This window comes from Diabrotica virgifera, chromosome 3 (genome assembly GCF_917563875.1).
Source record: "Diabrotica virgifera virgifera chromosome 3, PGI_DIABVI_V3a".
Lineage (NCBI taxonomy): Eukaryota > Metazoa > Arthropoda > Insecta > Coleoptera > Chrysomelidae > Diabrotica > Diabrotica virgifera.
The window spans coordinates 214,249,152-214,273,133 of record NC_065445.1 but is presented as its reverse complement, the minus strand read 5'-3'; the positions used below and the strand labels follow the sequence as shown (position 1 = coordinate 214,273,133).

At 31.1% G+C, this 23,982-nt stretch overlaps 1 pseudogene; it reads left to right on the top strand.

The window, feature by feature from the left end:
• Window positions 1-7,136: 7,136 nt before the first annotated feature.
• Window positions 7,137-23,982, top strand: part of LOC114330802 (polygalacturonase-like) — a 67,671-nt pseudogene continuing 50,825 nt past the window's right edge.

Below are 23,982 nucleotides of genomic sequence, written 5' to 3'. Positions count from 1 at the left end.
CATATATTTCTAATATTCTTTTTTGATTTTTTATTAAAGTTAAATTTAAATTACCAAGATTAAAAAAAGGTGCTACTATAGTATGCGGTCTACCTCGAGGGTGCGTTCTACCTGAAGGATTTGCACAAAATAATAAAATGCAAGAAAACTTTTGTAGAAAAAATATTTATTCACAAGTAATAAATATTTGGAGCCAAATAAAGAAATAAATAAAAACTTTTGTAAATCTACCAGACCATTTTATTTGAAAAGAGGGGTTGATGTTTACGCATACCCTGGGAAAATATTACGGTATTGTTGCTTTTCATTATTGTGTGAAACCCCTTCTGAGAAAAGATTGTGATAATTAGCAGCTCATGTATAGAATACCGACAAAAACAATATTTACAAAATGAATAAAACGCATAAGTCAGAAGAATATTATTATTTTACTTTTACAAATTACTTTTAAAAATACTTTATCATATCAATTTACTATTTTAGTTGGAAATGAGTCACAAGATTAGCTTATTCCCAACTAGAATAGCAAATTGATTTGACAAATTAAATTATTATTAAGTATTAGGTTAAAAAAACAATAAAAATAGAAAAGGTAGATTAGTCATTTATTTTTCTTTATTGCAATACTTACAAACTTTTTTAATCATACAGTGATCGTTACACACATTTCTACTGCATATTTCACCAATTAGCTGCATTATTTATTTCAAAATATGTATAGGTTAACCTACCTAACAATATTATTGCATTCCAATAATGATTATAAATTTTTAAAATTCATTTAGAATAGATGTAACATATATTGTAAGCATTTGATGTTCACATCAAAGAGATGTTTACATTGTTTGTGACACGTTTAGACTTTATTATTGGATTTCCGGAATTATAAAAGTCGTTTAGATAATCCACAAAAACATTACCTGACTGCCAGGTTAACTTCTGTAACAAAGACTTAGACTTTAGGTATAAATACAAATAGGGTCCGACGGGCCCGTGTTGCTCCTTTACGTGACAAAATTCTTTCGACGCAATAATTTAAAAAATGATAATGATTATTTTTAATAGCTCATGACTATGTTGAAGGAAAGATACTTCCAAACAAATTCAGTGCTGCATAAAATTCAATATATTTTTTTTTTCAGTTTATGGTAAAATAATTTGCGTCTCGGGCCCGTTGGACCCACTTTACCCGGATAAGGATTAACGTAACACTAAAAAATAAAAAACTAAAGTCTACTTATTGAAATAAAAATACTTTTTGTTCGTATAATTTATAATATTTTATTCGTATTAAATACTATTCTGTAAGTAAATGCATCTGTCATTTTTAGCCTTAAATACTAATGCCCGATTTCACCAACGATACCTAAATATTTAAGAATTACCTAAGTGGGTTTAGGTACCTACTTCCTAACTCTAAAACGGATTTCACCATACGATAAGAATTGTCTAAACCGCTTAAGCATTACCTTACGTTAGGATACGGATTTCGATCTCCCTAAACCAGGGGTGGGCAAAAGCCGGCCCGCGGGCCGAATGCGGCCCTTTTGTTTATTTTATCCGGCCCGGTGAAAAATCCAACAGGCATTTTTTTTATTCTCTTAGTATTAGTGTGTGTATAACATCATTTTAAATTAACTTGTAGAAATCGTTAAGCTATAAAGCAATAGCAAAATAAAATCTTTCATTAACTGACTTATTTAATGACCATTATTTTAATATTCTTCTTCTTTTAGTGCCGACTCCACTAATGAAGATTGTCTATATATTGCGAATTCGTCTCTATTTTCTGCTTTTCTTAAAAGTGTCTGTGTGTTTAACCCGGTCCAGTCGCGACCGGCTTTTCCTTCGATTCTACCCCTCATAATCAGCTGCAACAACTCGTACTAATCATTTTTAAGTATATGCCCACAATATGCTGCCTTTCTCCTTTTAATGTTGGTCAAAAGTTCTCTATCTCTTCCCATTCTGGGCAACACCATATAGTTCATAATATGATCGGTCCGTGGTATTTTCAAAATTATCCTAAAAACCACGTCGCAAAAGCTTCCAGCTGTCTCATTAAGTCAACATTAACAGTCCAAGCTTCGGCACTATATAGAAGAATAGAGTGGAGATAAGATTTTACCATCCGATAACAGATTTGCAGATTGAACCTTTGGTTACTCAAGGTTACTCTTTGGTTACATCTTCAAAAAGGCTGATCTTGATTGATCTCTACTTGATCGAATTTCTGACTTCGGATTTAAATCTTTCGTAATCCAGACTGGAACAGTTTTTCATTTTGCCCACTTGTTAAATATCTTCTCTTTTTATCTGGATTTGTTATATCTGAATATAATATAGTATAATGGACCATATTTCTTTAAAAATTGTGTAATATATTTTAGCGGGCACAAACTGTTCGCATGTGCACCCAAGTAAGACAATTTATTATTTTCTTTGGACAAATTTCTAGCATTTTCTCAAATGCTTTAAAATGATACTAGTAATGATAGTATTTTTGTCAAAAAAATTTCTTGAAGAGGGAAAAAACTCCAGCAAAAACATTCGAGGGTGCAGTGTAGTTACGCGTTATAGTCCTCCGGCCCGGGAGACATTTTTAAAATTTCATTTTGGCCCGCGCTTAAAAGTATTTGCTCACCCCTGCCCTAAACTAGTATTACTTATCGTTGACAGTCAGGTTATATTTTTACAATTTTGACTAATGTACTTGTGACGTTTGTCAATAATTTGCTTCTTACCTTAATTTTTATGTTATTCTGTATTATTAGGTATATTAGTTGTTATTTTGTATTTTCTTTTATATTATTAATATAATATGTGTTGGAAAATATAGAAAATCTTATGGAGTTTTTTACAGGTCTGTTGACAAAATTATGTAGTCTACCTGCTACCTAACAAACTAGTGTTGTGTTTCAAAAACCCATTCATGATATAACTAAAAGTGTGTCATTACAAAATTAATAATAAAAAGCAATTTTCAACGTATTATTTATTTTAAAATTATTTCATTAATGACAATTCAACTAACTTCAATTTTTCGTCATATGTGAAATTTACAACTCTTTTCTTTTCCTCCATTTCACTGTACTTGTACATATACAAATAACATACAAGACTATATTTATTATATACAAACATAATGCACAAATAACTAACTACTAAATAAAATAACTATAGTACAAAACTGAATAAAACCAAATTGGCAAACAAACAATAATGCCAAATAATCGAATAAGTAAGGAAATGTCATTTAGATCCATTTTATTGATTGTATACTATGATAATGTTGTTGTTGATTTATATCTAATATATTTCGGCAAGTAATGAAAACCGATTGACATCATTAAGTAGAATAAAGAATTATTGATATTATTTGTACAGCAAAAAAAGCAAAGAAAAATGTCTCTGAGAAGTAATTTAAGCCTAGTTTCTCAATATACAATAAACATGGTTACGATAAAAAGTCACATTCTAATAGCCAGGGAGGTAGTGTCAAATTTGACCGCAGCATTTTAGCATGGCTGGTTTCTTATTATTTAGGTAGGTGCTCCAAAGCTTATTAACAAATGATGTGTCAGCTGGCCTAAAACCGGGGATTTTAGTCAAGAAAAGGTAAAACATGAAAGTTGATGGACCAGCGCTACAGCTTAAATGTCAAATATTTATATACGTTACTCAGAACATTTAATGGACTTGCTTACTTGGCGCCTACATTTCACTCAGCAGATCGGGGTTCAAATCCTGGCGCGGAAAATTCTTTTTGTTTTTTAAATCGACATTTTATTTTGAAAAATATTTATTTTTATAATACCACGTTTTTATTATTTATACGAGACAATATAAAAAAATCTGTATGTCTTTTATAGAATTATGCATATAACTTATGAAATAGCATAATATATACATTTGATCATAAATATTATGATTCACCTTAATAAGCAAAATTACTGTACATGAACCCCTGAAGCTTCAAGAGTTAGTACGACCAATCTAAGTGAAAAAGGGCGTTGGCCTCCCCACCCCACCCCCCTCCTGACATTTTTTTATCTTTTTAGACAAACTGTTTTTTGCATAATTTTATGTGATGTAAAACCAAAAAATACATACAACCCTAATTTTTCACTTTTCTATCACCAACCCCCATTTTTAATAGAAATCTAATTATTTCCCTGTTCTCTATAATATATAAAAATGAATTTTTGTCTGTATGTCCCTTATAGAATCGTAAACTATGCATTTAATCATATAATGACCTCAAGCAAAGTTTTTGTACTTACATGAACCCATGAAGGAGTTAATACGACCAACCTAAGTAATCATTATTTTGTGATGTCTGCGTAAATAAATTATTTACGCAGACACCACAAAACAATAAGTAGGTATGTATTGTTTATTAGAAAAAAGTAGACGCAATATTTTTGAGTATATTTTGGCTTTCTGGTAATTTTTAGGTATTTAACTTTTAAACATTATTTGATTCTAAGGCGGTACGAAATTTGCCTGGTCAGCTACGTAATACTAAAAAAATATTTTTGGACTAGTTTGGCAAAGACTAAAAAGTATAAATCATTAATTTATGAATTTTAGATTGTAAGAAAAAAGCGTCCACATGGAACAAGTGGAAGAAGGTCTGAAAACACTTAAGATTACGAATTGGAGGAACAAAGCAAGGAACAGAACAGAATGGCGGAAAATCTTAGAACAAGCCAGGAGTCAAAAAGGGTTGTCGAGCTGCTGATGATGATGATGATGAAGAAAAAATCGTCAGCTGCATTATGTAGGTACATGGCAAAAAATGTGAGCTGGCCAAATGAACGTGACAGAAAAATACGGAAATCCCTTATCATTTTTTCTTCATCATCATCATCAGTAGCTCGACAACCCTTTTTGGCTCCTGGCTTGTTCTAAGATTTTCCGCCATTCTGTTCTGTTCCTTGCTTTGTTCCTCCAATTGGTAATCTCAAGTGTTTTCAGACCTTCTTCCACTTGTTCCATGTGGACGCTTTTTTCTTACAATCTAAAATTCATAAATTAATGATTTATACTTTTTAGTCTTTGCCAAACTAGTCCAAGAATATTTTTTTAGTATTACCTAGCTGACCAGGCAAACTTCGTACCGCCTTAGAACCAAATAATGTTTAAAAGTTAAATACCTAAAAATTACCAGAAAGCAAAAATATACTCAAAAATATTGCGTCTACTTTTTTCTAATAAACAATACATACCTACTTATTGTTTTGTGGTGTCTGCGTAAATAATTTATTTACTCAGACATCACAAAATAATGATTACTTAGGTTGGTCGTATTAACTCCTTCATGGGTTCATGTAAGTACAAAAACTTTGCTTGAGGTCATTATATGATTAAATGCATAGTTTACGATTCTATAAGGGACATACAGACAAAAATTCATTTTTATATATTATAGAGAACAGGGAAATAATTAGATTGCTATTAAAAATGGGGGTTGGTGATAGAAAAGTGAAAAATTAGGGTTGTATGTATTTTTTGGTTTTACATCACATAAAATTACCTATGCAAAAAACGGTTTGTCTAAAAAGATAAAAACAAATGTCAGGAGGGGGGTGGGGTGGGAAGACCAACCCGCTTTTTCACTTAGATTTGTCGTACTAACTCAGGAAGCTTCAGGGGTTCATGTACAGTAATTTTGCTTATTAAGGTGAATCATAATATTTATGATCAAATGTATATATTATGCTATTTCATAAGTTCTATGCATAATTCTATAAAAGACATACAGATTTTTTTATATTGTCTCGTATAAATAATAAAAACGTGGTATTAGAAAAATAAATATTTTTCAAAATAAAATGTCAATTTATAAAACAAAAAGAATTTTCCGCGCCAGGATTTGAACCCCGATCTCCTGAGTGAAAGGTAGGCGCCAAGTATGCAAGCCCATTAAATGTTCTGAGTAACGAATATAAATATTTGACATTTAAGCTGTAGCGTTGGTCCATCAACTTTCATGTTTTACCTTTTCTTGACTAAAATCCCCGGTTTTGGGCCAGCTGACACATCATTTGTTAATAAGCTTTGGAGCACCTACCTAAATAATAAGAAACCAGCCATGCTAAAATGCTCCGGTCAAATTTGACACTACCTCCCTGGCTATAATGATTTGGCAGTGCTCTGACTTCAGAAATTTTGACTGACGTTAGCATGTTTCTGTTGTAAAAAGGGATACAGTGATGAGCGCGCTAATAACCGGCAAAATAACGGAAAAGATGGAAAACATAATACATTGTGAAGTAATAAGACATGAAACTAGTAGAGGTGGAAATTGTCGATATAAACGTAATTTTTATAAGAGGGCCAAAAAAAGAAGAAAAAAAATACCTATACTAATAATTTGTTACCTGGTTTGATGATTTGTACATATGTACATTGCTAAAAATCAGCATTATTAGACCACTGTCAAAGTCGACTCTTTACGGTTTAAAGTAAGTAAAAGAGCATATTCTACATTTTTAGAACATTGGTATGATTACTTTCGATCAGTATTTCAATCCCCTATTCTTATAACCAATTTCCGTGAAATAAAGACCTAAAAATATATATACTTATTTAGAAAATTTATTTTAATTTAGCTTTGCGGGACAGCGGGCATGTTGCGGGACATGGGACGGGACAGCGAAAATAGCTGCGAGGCAGATAGAAAAGAGTGGGCTACGAGACGAGAAAATAGCTTGCCCGCGTGAAACCCTAAACATAAGTCTGTTTGCTCTCTTGACTGATAACGATAACAGTTAATTGAACATAAGTGAGGGTAGTAAGCTAAGATTTTTTAAATGATTTGTGAAGCCTGATTAGTCCATAATTCTCAAGGTTGGTTTACAAAAAGACTTTGGTAGATAATCAATTTAATTACAATTTAAAAATATGAACAAGATAAAATATGAACTACTGGTATTATTCTTTAAACTATAAAGATAAATAAAGTACAAAAACATATTTGCAAATTTAAATAACTATAATAACTACTTATAATTATAATTACTATTTATAATAACTACTTTAATGGTACTTCAAGATAGACTGAAAGTATTAAATTGATTATGTAAACGTGTACAAATCGGGATAAAGATCAACAATTATATTATCAGGTAATAATTTCCTTTATGATTGCAGTGTACATGCCTTACCGAAAATTAATATTATTTGTGTTACAATGAAGCACTTTTCTCGATTTGTTTCCGTTTTTTATTTAATACATCTGTTACTTTCGCACCCACATGGAGTCGATACTAACTGTATTATCACCAATTTTACACAAGTGGAGACTGTTGTGAATTCTTGTACAAATATTCTTATTTCTAGCCTAACCGTACCTGGAGGTCAGCAACTTTTGTTGGATTTAAAAGAGGGAACTACTTTAACTTTTGAAGGAGTGACGAGGTTCGAGGTGGCCCACTGGCAAGGACATCTGATAGCTGTCAAAGGTAACAATGTTACAGTTCAAGGGGCACCAGGTATGTCTATTTTATAATATTTTGATAATTTAAATGCCTTATTGTCAAACGTCTAACTGGGTTATATGCTTATGTCAGTGATGCACAGTTAAGGCACTAAATTCACCATGAATATCGCGGTGTGCAAGTACTTGGAAAGGGAAACGAGAAACGACCGTGCGCGAGTCGCGTAGAAATATTGCAACTATCTTAAATAATTCATATTGTCAATTGAAATTGTCAAATTGACGTATATTTCATACCTTCTGTCATTGACGCAGAAAAATTATATATTGCTCCTCAATATTGATATGATATGTAATTATTATATAAAGGTAAATTTAATTAATTGTATTTTGCTTGCAGTACTGCATTTTAATAACTGATTTTATTTACTACATACAATTGTTTACGTTTGCTAAACATAACCTGCATCTTATTTCTTCTTCTTATTATTTTTTTGGACTATGGTCTTGACAATTATCCAGCAACCAGGACTAATATAATTGGCCAATATAATTAAAAGTGCGAATAAAAGTACAGAGCGTAGAAATAGAGGTCGCTTTGCCGAACTTGCACGGTCCCAATAGAGATCAATTCTAATCCAGTATGAAATTGTGTGGGTGCCATACATAAACTATGAGATAGTGGGAAGATTAAAATAGCTTGTGTTCCGGGACATGTGTGTCATAGAGGCAATGAAAAAGCAGATGAAATGGCCAAACAAGGCTCATCAACGGCATTCGTTGGACCGGAACCCTTCTGAGGCGTTTCAAAAGCAGTAACAAGGACGGCTAAAGGAAAGTGGTTAGCTCACAAACCTCTAAAACTTTAGAAAAATTCAACATGAAAAAGAAAATCGAAATAGTTGATTACTTCCTTCTTAAAGTTCCCTCTCCTATCGGATGTTGGATATCATAATGGCTATGGTCACTTTGTTGGCTGCTGCTCTGAACAGTTGTAATTAACTACAGTTAAACCATTCTCTAAGGTTCCTCAGCTAGGAGATGCGTCTTCTTCCTATGCTTCTTCTTCCTTGGATCCTTCCTTGCATAATAATAATTCTCAGCAACTCATATTTTTCTCCTCTGATAATGTGACCCAAATATTCCAGTTTTATAGTTTTTATACTCTTCATAATTTCTAACTCCTTATTTAAACGTCGTAGCACTTTAACATTGATAATCCTTTGATCCCACTGAATTTTCAATATTCTTCTGTAACACCATATTTCGAACGCTTCTATTCTTCTTATGTGTTGTCTCTTCAATGTCCAAGCTTCCATTTCGTATAGCAATATATCAAATATGTAGCATCTTAGAGCCCTCAACCTGAGAGGCAACTGAAGGTCTTTGTTTGTAAGCAGTGACTTCATTTTTATAAATGCTTGCCTTGCAGTTTCAATTCGGACTTTAATTTCTTTGCTTTGGTCATTTTTGTCATCGACCCATGTTCCCAGATATTTTTATGTCTTTACTTTTTCTATTTGGGTTTGCTTCCATGTTCTGTTTTTGAGACGATCATAAATTTAGTTTTTTTCTTGTTTATTTTTAGTCCGTATCGAATGCAATAAACGTTAATTCTACTTAGCAATTCTTGTAGTGATTCCAGGGTGTCTGCCATTATAACGGTGTCATCAGCGAATCTTATGTTATTTACTATTCTTCCGTTTATAGAGATTCCATCACTAAGCTCCGCTATCGCTTCCTAAAATATGGCTTCACTGTACAGGTTAAACAGTAGAGGCGGCAGAACACAACCCTGTCTTACCCCTCTCTTTAAATCAATATTCTCGGATTCTTGTTGTTCTATCTTTATATTGGCCTTTTGATTCCAATACAAATTAATGATAATTCGTAAATCTCGTTTGTCTATATCTCTGTTTTTCAATAATTCTACTAGTTTTTCATGTCAAGGTTCAGCAAAATTTACGGCAGACCTAATAAGCAAAGACAGAAAAATACTTAAAGCCATAGCGGGTAGGATAAAACGGCACTGTAAGTAAGCTCAATAGGTAACTCAAGCTGATGTGACTGGCAGATGACCACCTATAGAAGATGAAACAGCAGAGCATATTTTATGTCAGTGTGACAGCTTGGCAAATGTACTGTTCTTTGCAGTAGAATAGTGACCAGCGAACCTAAGTTATTAGACCTAAGTTATTAGACCTAAGTTATTAGAGAACAGTCTCGAAGTTATTAGACTTTTTAAAATGGGTTATGCTAGAGAATGTAATCTAAGGCTAGATTCAGGGGTGGACAAACTTTTTTTAGTAAGGGTCACAAAACATTTTTGGTCTATTACCGAGGGCCGCAATATGTGTTACCAAAATATGTTCGAGTTTTTAACTTTTTACTAATTTTGTTTACGGGGTGGGCATGGTTAAATTAAATAAACATATTCAGTACAATTCAAAGATTATTCAAAAAAAAATTCAAGACCAAATAGTGAAAAATAAGCCAACAGTGGCAAATTTTTACAGGCAGCTCCAAGAAAAACTGGATTTTGCAGTAGAACTCGTCAATGGATCATATGACACAAAAAATTCAAAAATATTCTATTAGCTTATGAGTTTCTCGAGGTAACGCTGTTGAGTTTTTTAGTTTTAACGATGTTTGAGTTTTTGATATCACTCAAAATACCAGTCAAAATAAGGAAATTTTTGTAAAAAGGGTGAAAATCAACATATTTATTATTGTTAACCAAAACATTTCCCGACAGAGTTACCTCACGAAATGCCCAAAGAAAATCTATGAAAAATTTCAGGTGGATCTGTCAAGTAGGTAGTTTTTGAGTTACAATGTCCACCGCCTTTGAAAAAAGCAGTTTTGAGAAAAACGCGTTTGGTTTGACAACTTTTATTTCAATTTGTTTTTTGTCTGTCAAATCGTAAAGTGGTGCATGCCGGAATATGTTTTTGAATCGTAGAGTAATTTACAAAAGAGACGAGAACAGCTGTTGAACGTTTCTCATTACGCTCAAGCTACTGCAAAGCGAGTCGAAGGTAGGGATATTAAACATGCTTTACTTCCGGTAATTTTACTCCGGTCAAGCGGAAAATCTTAGAAAGTATTCTTGAGGTTTATTTATTTATTTATGTAATTTCATTTAAAATAATAAAAAAATTAAAAATTTCAAACAAAAAAATTTTTCAAATAGTACCCCTCCAACCTAAACAGCATTCGCACTTAATTAAGCATGGTGTTTCCCTCAAATATATGTATTATGTGTATCTATATATTTATTTATTTTTATTTTATCTCTGAGCCTATTTGTTTTTTCCCTAAATCGTTCTGAAGCTATTGCCTTGTGACATCTTATGCAATTTAAAATTTTATTTGGGAATAAGCCACAATTTAAGTTTGAAATTAAATTTATTTGACGTTTCCATTTCCACTTCGGAAATCGTTATCAAAATACAAAACATTAATAAATTAAGCATTTATTTAATTAGTTTACTTTATTAATGTTTTGTATTTTGATAACGATTTCCGAAGTGGAAATGGAAACGTCAAATAAATTTAATTTCAAACTTAAATTGTGGCTTATTCCCAAATAAAATAGTGAATTCTATTTTCACATTGCTATTAGTTCACTTAAATATTTGAAAGGAAATTCCGTGCTTAAATAGATGCAAACATGCATCATACGTAATCTGCCCTGCTAGGCCCAAAGGCGGTAACTAACATTTGAAAAAATGGTGGCAAAATCGATTTCAAAATTGAATGCTATAATTTTGGTCCGTTAGGGATTTATGGACTAGCTAATAGATTTAATGCATGGATATATGCCCCAGTTTATTAAGGGAACCATTAATTATATTTTAAAACAAAGTTTTATATAAAAAGAGGTAGATACCGCTAAAACGTTTTATCAAAACTTACTATAATACTAAGCCTATTAGCGGTATGTGGTTTACAGTTGTGATTGATATGAAATAAAAAGCTTTTCTGTGTATTAAAGTTTATTAAATTGAAAGAATTAAAGTACTATTAAATGTTATTATTTTGTTGAGCCACGATATGACAACAAAAAATTGACAATATTTAGTTGTCGTTATATCTGTTTTCTTTCAAGAATCAATAGATACATATTGGTTCATTAATAATAATGTTCCATTTGTGATTCAATACAGACAATTAAATAGACAACCGAACAACATACCTTGTGTCTGGTACATACCGAAAAAACTATTTAGTATTACAATGGTATTACCTCATAATTAACATATTTTATAAAATCTTTTATAGTGCGTCTAATAATTTAGGCGAAACTGTACTTATACTAGGAAAAAACAGAATCCCTTCAGATTGTTATCTGCTGATGTTAAGCGTTTTAAAGAATTCTTGAACTGTGAATGTGATTGTAAACCATACTTTTCACTTTCTATTTTCAGCTATTTATATTCTTAGCGACAAAGGTTCGCTATTTATTTACGACATGTTATTGTAGAGCTTTAACATTTTTATGATAGCCGACACCTACCCTAATATTATTATGCATTGTTATATTATTGGGTATTTCACAATATCATATTGGGTATTAAAATACCATTACCTAATGTAATTAGGGCAAATTTTAACATTTTATTAGTTGTATTGTACATACTAATTATATGTTATGATTAAAATTTGATCACATTGTCTTTTACCTATTTATAATAGCATTGTATAACTAGACTACTAGATATTGTCTAGTTAAACAATGATAATAGCTTTTATTTAAACAAAAAAAATGCAATCAATGGAACTGCTAATCCCATGTACGACCAACAAAGGGTTAATTACAGAAAACTTTAAGTATGAAACAAACTTTGCGCCTATACAGGCTGAACATAATTTTTTTTTCACCTCTTTTAATTACTTTACAATAAATTGTCCTCTTTCTATAATATTGTCTTCAGTGGTTTCACCTCGTGTTTCACAACTCTTACTCGACTCTACTTGATTTTCTAAAAAAACAAAATATTTTAAGTCTCTTTTTCTAAAAATGCTTGTGGACAGCGTGTGGATATATTATTAAGTTTTTAAAACCTAATTAAAAAAAAAGGAATATTTTTAAATGTGAAAATCTCTTACTGTCTAATTCAAGATTATAAATCATCCACTTGGAGCAGAGTCATATTGTTTAGGACAACATAATTGGTTAATGCTTGAAACACTATAAACAAAAATGAAAATACATTTCAATAGATATAATAATATGGAAAAGTTCTCATCTTCCTCGCTAATTATTTCTTTTACTGACACAACTGTTTTAACTAACACAATAATTTAACCTTGTAAAGTTAGGCCGAATTTACTTCGTAATACTAAGGCGATTTGGCGGTTTCTAAATGTAGGCGTAGCATTCTTTAAAGTAGATTAGCGGTAAGTGCAACATGCTAAGGTATATGGACGGCAACTGTAGCAGATACCGTCAAAACGCCATAGTATTTAACATTTACCGCCAAATGGCTTCGTATTTTAACTGAAAAATGTAGATACCGCTAACAAAATTGCAATAAATTTTATTTAAAATATAATGCTTTTACAACTCCAAAGACTTTATAAATATATACTAAATACTCTATTCTACCTAAAAATACAAAAATCTCATTTTCGATAAAAAATCAGTTACCGCCTTTGGGCTTCGCACGGCAGAAATATGCAACACGCGTCATTTAAATCAAAATAAACAAAGATATAAATTTGAAAAATCTTAGATTCCCTCCATTGTTTTTGTTTTCTTTGAAAGACTTAAACAATATCAAAATATGCACGATGATTTAATCCTATTAACGAATAATTAACAATATTAGTTATAATTGAAATGACGTTGGCGTTGACTACTTACAAAACATTTTTGCACAATACCTGCTCATGGATTAAGCAGTGAAAAATAATAACTAATGTTCTGAAAATTGTTCATGGACGTAATCTTTAAGTTTTCTCAACATTACAATATTTGTTCCTCTTAAATTTGGTGCTCCGTCAGTTGTTACACTTACTAGGTTACAGCGTTAATTTAAAGTTTTCCAAACAGTTCCAGACTACTTCAAAAATATCGTTTTCATTTGTTGAAATTTCGTGGATTTCATTCGGGGAGAAGACAAAACTCTGCCGGAAACTCAAATAATTGCCCGCGTTATGTTGACAATTTGCGGAAAAATCACCCGCTGCTAAATTGTTAATTAATAGCTGCATTATCTATATTTATTTATTAATATTACATGCGGCCCGAGGTCCGCACTTTGCCCACCCCTGGGCTAGATGATCACAATAGATCTGTAAAGGTTACAATGTAGTCCAGGGATCATCTGTTTTGAGATGGACGTTGAGAGGTGACTCAAATTTTTTTGAAGAAATTGCTTGAAAATAAATCAAATAATAATATTTGAGTTATCCTCCCTCTCAAAAAGGTCTGTAACATTGTTTAAATAATAAAAATGTCAAAAAATGAAGGAAAAATTCGATTTTTTTCTTCGATTTTTGATTATAACTTTAAAAATATTCATTTCGTGAAAAGTTTTATTGACATAAAAGTTGCGTAATTAAATTTCCTACAATATAGAAGTGGTAAAAATTTTAAAAAATAGTCACCCTTGTTGCAAAATAGCAATAATTGCGAAAAAACCTTACAAAAACATGTATTCGCATTTTACGTTTTTCAACCATTTATGCTATACCTAGGACCTTCATATTTCACTAATAAAAACTTTGTGATACAGTAAACAGTACTTTAAATTTCATTAAGATCGGTTCAATATATTTTGCAAAATAAATTTTGCAATCCAGCTTTCGCAAAAAAAATTCATTTTTTCAAAATGTTACAGGATTGAAAATAAAGCAGGTAGCAAGTTGAATTTTTTTTTGCTTATAGAAGTGTACTGTACCTTTCATTTGCAATTTGCAAAATTAAAATCGATTAATTACCACGGCGTCAGGAAATTTTTTAAATAAACTTTAATTTTTGGTGCTACGCGCAGGACATCGGTGTTCGATTCACACAAGTTGATTTCCACCAAAATTTCTTCCAATCTTTATCTAATATATTATTTTCTTACTCTATACCTTGTTGTATTTTAATATTTTAATTCCACAAAAATCAAACTAATTTTATTATTGTTTGTGAAATATTGTTTAAACAATTGCATATGTTTAAAAATAATAAACTTTTATTCTCTAAGTTAAAATATATGAAAAATAAAGTTTTTGGTAATAAAAGTGTTATTTCAATGGATAGAGTGTTTTTATTTTGCAATAAACAAATTTATTTATTTATATCGAAATGTAATAAAAATTAAAATGTATCAATCATTATCAAAGGTTATTTGAATGCCCAATAAGAGCAAACTATCCGCTGTCCTGCGCGTAGCACCAATAATTAATGTTTATTTAAAAAAATTCCTGACACCGTGAGAGTTAATCAATTTTAATTTTGCAAAATTACAAATGAAAGGTACAGTACACTTCTATAAGAAAAAAAAATTCAACTTGCTATCTGCTTTATCTTCAGTCCTGTAACATTTTGAAAAAATGAATTTTTTTTGCGAAAGCTGGATTGCAAAATTTACTTTGCAAAATCTATTAAACCGATCTTAATGAAATTTACAGTATTGTTTTACTGTATTATAAAGTTTTTCTGGGTGAAATATGAAGGTCCTAAGTGTAGCATAAATTGTTGAAAAACGTAAAATGCGAATACTTGTTTTTGTATGTTTTTTTCGCAGTTATTGCTATTTTGCAACAAGGGTGACTATTTTTTAAAATCTTAACCAATTCTTTGTTGTAGGTAATTAATTACGCAACTTTTATGTCAGTACATCTTTTCTCGAAAATGAACACTTTTAAAGTTATAATCAAAAAACGAAGAAAAAAATCGAATTTTTCCTTCATTTTTTGACATTTTGATTATTTAAACAATGTTCCGGACCTTTTTAAGAGGGAGGATAACTCAAATATTATTATTTGATTTATTTTCAAGCAATTTCTGCAAAAAAATTTGAGTCACCTCTCAACGTCCAAATGTACTAATATTTTTACAGATGAGCCCTGGTCTAATGAGATAAGCCAAAACTATCTTATTGATTCCACCTACATACGTAGAGGGTTGGTTCATGTAAATAATGTTGAATACTCTATAATGATATTTCTTAAGCTGTAGCATAATAATATGACTAACAATAAGTTCCCGACCTCTTGCTTGAGGAATCGCGGTCGCAAGCTAGAGGAAAGTAATAAACAAAGACTATACCACTTCTTAGGGGTCCCGGTGAATTCGTAACTATTTTAATCCCCCTTCCTAATTACAGGCCAACTGGTAACCCTGCCGTGCAGGTAATTTTTCGGTAACCCATCAAGTACCGGTAAATTTGTAACTTTCTTTACTAAGTAGTTACTATGTTGATAAACTAATACTGGTATTTCAGGTATGTACTTGTATAAATTACCCTCTTTGAAGGTGGTGTAAAAGTTATTCATCATTTATGTGCATTGTCTCTTGGATGAGTTACATGAGAAAGTCGAAATATGTTTTTTTTATTAAATTGAGACAAAAGAAGAATGTAGGTATATAATTTATTTAATTTGAAATACATTTTACTGTTGTCCTAAAGCAGAAAAAAAATGTTTTATTTGATAAACAACTATTGTTTTTCACTTATTTCAATATTAGTTGCCACCCACCAGCCTCTTAGCAGTTTTAACATTTAATTTAAGCGAAAAGCAATGTTTATTTTTCAAATTCACATTTTTTTCTGTTTTCTGACTGCAGTAAAATGTATTTTGCATTAAATAGATTACCTACATTCTTTTTTCTACGGCCATGCTAAAAGAGGCACTTTCACGCACGTATTTCGTTTCCGAAAGTTGCACTTACCCGCACGGCGTGCGTGAATGTAAATTTTCCAGCATGGAGTGCGGGAAAGTAAAATACCTTGTAATATGGCATTGTAATATATTATAATACATGCAATAAACTAATGTTTAGATATTATTTACTAATGTATTTCAAATTTATGTTATTGTGTTCATGTTTTATATTCCAGGGCGGATCTGTTTTGAGATGGACGTTGAGAGGTGACTCAATTTTTTTTGCAGAAATTGCTTGAAAATGAATTAGATAATAATATTTGAGTTATCCTCCCTCTCAAAAAGGTCCGGAACATTGTTTAAATAATCAAAATGTCAAAAATGGAAGGAAAAATTCGATTATTTTCTTCGTTTTTTGATTATAACTTTAAAACTGTTCATTTTCGAGAAAAGTTGTACTGACATAAAAGTTGCGTAATTAAATTTCCTACAATATAGAATGAGTTAAAAATTTTAAAAAATAGTCACCCTAGTTGCAAAAATTGCGAAAAAACCGTACAAAAACAAGTATTTGCATTTTACGTTTTTCAACCATTCATACTACACTTAGGACCTTCGTATTTCACCCAAAAAAACTATATGATACAGTAAAACAATAGTGTAAATTTCATTAAGATCGGTTTAGTAGATTTTGCAAAATAAATTTTGCAATCCAGCTTTCGCAAAAAAAATTAATTTTTTCAAAATGTTACAGGACTGAAAATAAAGCAGATAGCAAGTTGAAATTTTTTTTGCTTGTAGAAGTGTACTGTACCTTTTATTTGCAATTTTCAAAATTAAAATCGATTAATTACCACGGCGTCAAAAAATTTTTGAAATAAACAATAATTTTTGGTGCTACGCGCAGGACAGCGGTGTTCGATTCACACAAGTTGATTTCCACCAAAATTTCTTCCAATCTTTATCTAATATATTTTCTTACTCTATATTTTGTTGTATTTTAATACTTTAATTCCACAAAAATCAAACTAATTTTATTATTGTTTGTGAAATATTGTTTGAACAATTGCATATATTTAAAAATAATAAACTTTTATTATTTAACACTTTGGCCGCCGTGTGTATCCAAAAGTATACACACGCGAGGGTCAAAATCGCTGCGTGTATACTTTTAGATACACATGCAAAGTTTTGGTTGGAGCCATGTGTATATTCAAAGAGCTCAATATATATATATGTATTTCTAATGGGTAGTTAACTGACGTGGCTGCAGGCTACCTAAAAATATACTTAGCAGCAGGAAATTAAAAAGTTTACTTTTTTTATTACGATTTGTTTACCTGTTACCGTTTTATACTATTTATCACATATAGTATAGAAGAAGAAGAAGAAGAAGTAACGCGGCAACCTTGATTATTCAAATGGCAAATAATAACTAAAAATAAGCTATTTATTACAAAAGTTTTACGAACAATTAAAAAAAGTTAACAAAAAATTTTACATAATAAAAGAAAGAAAAAAATAAAAAAACATTATTTTCTATTAGAAATATGATTGTCAAAAAAGCATTCCAGACACATAAAATGTTCCTCACAAGTTTCACATTTGGTTTTAACTTGTCTTGAATTTTTTGTTGCGTATACTCGCCCATTGGCATCCTTATATTTTTTGTAGCATATAGCACAACGTCCTTTTTTTTCGGTTGGGATCAATCTGTGTTTTAGTTGATCTTGCAGTTGAAAATCTAAAGGATTTTCTTTTTTTCCGAAAGCAAGCATTTTCAAACATAAACTTTCTCGTAATTCTGTTATTTGTTTTTTATCTACTTTGTTATTGTTTTTATTGAATAAATAACAAGCATTTACGACACAAGTTCCAGTAATTAATTCTACTGCAACTTTACGGTACCATTTAAGACTTCGTCTTACAGAAGTTGAATATGACGACATCTGGTCAGATAAATCAATAAACGTTTTTGCTTTGTTATAATCAACAACTGCCTTGGGTTTAAATTTATTTATTCTGCCCGGAACTTCAACTAGCGTTTCATCATGTTTTGTTGTGAGCATCAACACGTCCCGTTTATCTTTCCATTTGAATAAAACTATGCCATCTTTCTCTCTGCCTATAATTTCGCCTTTTTTCAATTTTGTTGACAAAATTTCTTTTGGAATCCCTTTCCTATTTTTTCTGAGTGTCCCGACAAGATGGGTTTTTCTTTCAAGTAATTTTTGGGCTAACTCGGTGCTGGTATACCAGTTATCGGTATACAGAGTCATGCCTTTATCAAGACACTTACCCATAAGTTCAAAAACAATCTTCGTGGCTACCAGCATGTCATTTGATTTTTCTGTTCCGCAATATATTTTACAATGGTAAGTATACCCTCCAGGGAGACATAGTTTGAAAAGCTTAATTCCAAATTTATGCCTTTTTCCTTTGACATATTGTCGAAAAATTAAGCGCCCTCGGAAGGGTACCATTGTTTCGTCTATACAGACATTTTCGTCAGGAAAGATAACTTGCTTGAACTTCTTATTTAGGGAGTCAACCAGGAATCGAATTTTGCCCAGTCGGTCTCCTTCTTCGCAGTGTTCATTGTTAGCGAAATGCCACATTCTTAGAATATTTTCAAAGCGGTTTCGAGACATTCGGTTTGCCGCTTCAGACCAATAAATTTCAGAACGTTTCCAATAATCTGTGATTTTCGGTTTTTTGTCTAAACCCATCCATAGCAGAAAACCCAAGAAACAATACATTTCTTCGCACGTCACGTTGGTCCATTTACTTAGTCTAGAGGACGGCATGAGAGTCTCTTCCGTAATGGCTTTTATTATGGCTTGTTCCGCGTATAAATTGGTTTCGGTTACTAAGGTATTTATTAGCTCGTCATCAAGAAATAATTTATAGTAAGCAAATATATCTTCACCTTTCATATCTTGTACTTCTTTCACCAGACCAATGTCCCCATCAAAATCAAAGTCTTTGGGATCTCCAACAACTACGCCCCAATCCGACACAACATCTTGCTCTTCCTCATTTGACGACTCATTTATTTCAGAATCCTCAGATTCTGAAACAAAAAAAACATGGTTAGGAAAGTTTTACGCTAGGTAGTTCATATTCCTTGTGTTATTGTTAGTCGGAAAAAAATTGCAGATATCTTTGACGATTCATTCATACCGCAATAATAATAAAAAACTCATAATAACTATTATTATGAGTTTTTTAATATTTGATACTAAATTTTTATTACCTATTGAGAAACAATCTTGAGTTTCGTTTTGATGTTCTAACTTTGGTAAATAATAAAATTCCCCGAGTGATGATTTGAAACAATCGGTAAATAAAATGTCAAATTTTATACAATATATATACAAAAGAAAAAAATTACTAACCTTCAAGTTCCAGCTTCTCAATCCTACGTCTTTTTTTTCTGGGTTCGTTGCAAGTCAGTACACTACTGCCAGTACTCGAACTCTCTTGTTGGTACACAGGGTCATTATCTGAGTCGTTGTAATATGGATCCTCGGTATCATCGCTCATATTGTCATCCCATAAACTCTGCAATCTCCGTTGTTCTTTCTCGTAAGACATTATGCACAATAATTAATGTAAAAGCACGTTGCGAATGTTTCTTTACAACTGACGATCTCTCTCGTGTTCCAGAATTACTGGTCATCAACGTTTTCGTCAAGGTTACACGTGGGAAGTCCCTTCCTACGTGGGAAGTCCCTTCCTAAATGTGTATACAAAAGTATACACGTGGCGCACAGAGACATTTTCCATTCTCTAGGCCGCGTGTATATTTTTGGCACACACACCAAACACACATGCGCACTAATATTTTTTGTCAAAAATGTTGTTTACTATGTTAATTAAGTAATTTAGAGATAGTTTAAAGAAAAAAAAAGTCGTGGCCCAACGGAACCCTCCACTAGTTTGGCGTGGCGGCCAAAGTGTTAAGTTAAAATATATGAACAAAGAAAGTTTTTGCTAATAAAAGTGTTATTTCAAAGGATAGAGTATATGTTTTTATTTTGCAATAAACAAATTTATTTATTTATATTGAAATGTAATAAAAATTAAAATGTATCAATCATTATCAAAGGTCATTGGAATGCCCAATCAGAGCAAACTATCCGCTGTCCTGCGTGTAGCACCAATAATTAATGTTTATTTAAAAAAATTCCTGACGCCGTGGTGTTAACCGATTTCAATTTTGCAAAATTGCAAATGAAAGGTACAGTACACTTCTATAAGCAAAAAAATTTTCAACTTGCTATCTACTTTATTTTCAGTCCTGTAACATTTTGAAGAAATGAATTTTTTTTACGAAAGGTGGATTGCAAAATTTATTTTGCAAAATCTATTAAACCGATCTTAATGAACTTTACAGTACTGTTTTACTGTATCATAAAGTTTTTCAGGGTGAAACGTGAAGGTCTTAAGTGTAGCATAAATGGTTGAAAAACGTAAAATGCGAATACTTGTTTTTGTATGTTTTTTTCACAATTATTGCTATTTTGCAACAAGGGTGACTATTTTTTAAATTTTTAACCAATTGTGCCTTGTAAGAAATTTAATTACGCAACTTTTATGTCAATACAACTTTTCTCGTAAATGAATACTTTTAAAGTTATAATCAAAAAACCAAGAAAAAAATCGAATTTTTCCTTAATTTTTTGACATTTTGATTGTTTAAACAATGTTCCGGACCTTTTTGAGAGGGAGGATAACTCAAATATTATTATTTGATTTATTTTCAAGCAATTTCTGCAAAAAAATTTGAGTCACCTCTCAAGGTCCAAATGTACTAATATTTTTACAGATGCGCCCTGGTCTATTAATAAAATTAGCTCGATTATTTCTTTCATAGGAGATTCTGACCAATAGAAAGCTACAGAAATATAAATTAAACCGATAATTTTTGATAATTTCCCGTCGTCAAGTATATTAAGTCAGATGCCCTTCGTTGCTATGAAAAAAATACATTCAGTGACATTAATGAAAATTAATGTTTTAAAAATTATAAAAATGATGACTTTCAACCGTAAAATACTTATAATAACTGTGTGTTTAATTGTACTAATTTGTACTTACATAAATAAATTACAATAAAATTTTGGTTTTGAACAGTTTTATTCATGAAATAATCACAACAAATTGCACTCGATCTCTAAAATTAATATAGAATTTTTGCCCTCGTGACACTTCGAAATAATTTCACTCGCCTTCGGCTCGTGAAATTAAAACTGTCAAAATATCACTCGGGAAAAATTCAATAATGTTATAGCTCTTGTGCAATTACTACTGATTATTTCATTCATAGGAGATTCTGACCAATAGAAAGCTACAGCAATCTGAATTAAATCGATAATTTTTTATAATCTTCCGTCGTTAAGTATATTACGTCAGATGCCCTTCGTTGCTAGGAAAAAAAACATTCACTGACATTAATGTCAATTAATGTTTTAAAAATTATAAAAGTGATGACTTTCAATCGTCAAATATTTATAAAAACTGTGTGTTTAATGGTATGTACTTACATAAATAAATTACACAATAAAATTTTGGTTTTAAACAGTTTTATTCATGAAATAATCGCAACAAATTGCACTCGACCTCTGAAATTAATATAGAATTTTGGCTCTCGTGACACTTTGACATAATTTCACTCGCCTTCGGCTCGTGAAATTAAAACTGTCAATGTGTCACTCGGGAAAAATTCAATAATTTCAGAGCTCTTATGCAATTACTACTGATTATTTCATTCATAGGAGATTCTGACCAATAGAAAGCTACAGAAATATAAATTAAACTGATAACTTTTTTGATAATTGCCCATCGTCAAGCATATTACGTCAGATGCTCTTATTGCTACGAAAAAATACATTCAGTGACATTAATGACAAATGTTGTAAAAATTATAAAAGTGATTACTTTCAACCGTCAAATACATATTTATAACAACTGTGTGTTTAATTGTACTAATTTGTACTTACATAAATAAATTACAATAAAATTTTGATTTTGAACAGCTTTATTAATGAAATAATCGCAACAAATTGCACTCGATTTCTAAAATTAATATAGAATTTTAGAGCTCTTAGAAATAAAATTATTTTGACATAATATTTAAAAGTCAGATCAGTAGACAATTACAATGGTTTTGAATCGTCGTCAACCTTGTCAAATAATTAATTTGTGTATTTTCACTTATGAACAAAAATTGATATAACTCTATTTTTTGTGGCGTTTTTCCAAACCTACGGCCCTAGAAAAAATATTGTTCCTAACTCATGCGTAAAGTGTCTTCACCGCACTCGACTGCTTGCCCGAACTCCGCTATCGCGTCGTTCGTGTCAACGGCAGGCTCGTGCGTGAAAGTATCACTTTCCGCACTAGTTAGGAAAATAACTATTTCCACCTACCTCTACCGAAAGTAAACTTTTCCGGACCTGATTGTGGGGAGCAAAGTTGTACTTTTCCTCCCTAGGGAGGAAGAGTAAAGGTGACGTCATGGTATTTCATTCATGAAATATAACTTATTGACGCCCTGTACAATATCTATTTTCTATTACCTAAGTATACATTTTAACGTTTACATATTTATAAAACACTCTGTATTTTGCAGAATGGTAAAAAACAGTAAATTGTTATTTTCATTTAACAATGTTTACATTAATAATTTGACTTATATTTGACAGTTGATAGTTATATTGTACCTACTTGTTAGTTTTAGTTTTAATAAATTTTGTTGGTTAGTTACATAAATAAATTAAGTAAAAATGAAAAATGACTTTTTATTAATTTTAGGAAGGTGGAAAAACCATATGTATAACATGGGAGTAAAGTGCCTTTTCCTCCCTTGAATGATTACTGCCCTCCGCTACGCGTCGGGCAGTAAACTTCATTCTCGGGAGGAAAAGTAGCACTTTCCTCCCTTGTTATACAAATAGCTATTTTGTCTTAATTAAATTAATTCAAAAAAATTTTTTGGGCACCCTGTATAAACAATTATGTTAATGTTTATATCAGTGAATACAAAATTGAATAGCCTTTCGAATGAGCTACACACACGGTCTCTATTGATGACGTCACTAGTATGATATGTATACCAAAAAATTAGAACTTAAAAATAAAAATCGACCTATTTCGGGATTTATCTCCAGAGGCGCCCATTCTCCAGAACATGAATTTATTTCAACTCAAACGTCCTCACTGTATTTGTTTATAAGCCAAAAAATTGTTTATAACTTTAAAACAGTGCTAAGGCCGCTTAGATAATCCGATTTTAATTCTGTAAAGTGTATTAGATAGGTAGAGAGTCTCTTTATATGTGAAAAAATTAGCAAACTTCTAAATGGCCTACTTTTTTTCAAAAATTTGAACTTTTTTAAAAAAATTTAGATTGCAAAATTATTATGCAAAATCTATCAGGTCGATTTTAATGAAATTTGGTGAACGATTTAAGGCGATTTAAGTATGTTATGAGGATCTTCTATGCGAATTACGAAGGTTCTAAGTGCAACCAAAGTTGTTGAAAAACACTGAATAAAAAGAGACTTATTTTGCCCCCTTATTTTGTATTTATTGCTATTTTACAGAAAAAGTAATAATTTAAGACATTTTTAACTAGTCGTATATCATACAAAATTCAATTATCTTTATTTTATTTCCCTACGACTTTGCTCCAAAATGAATCGTTT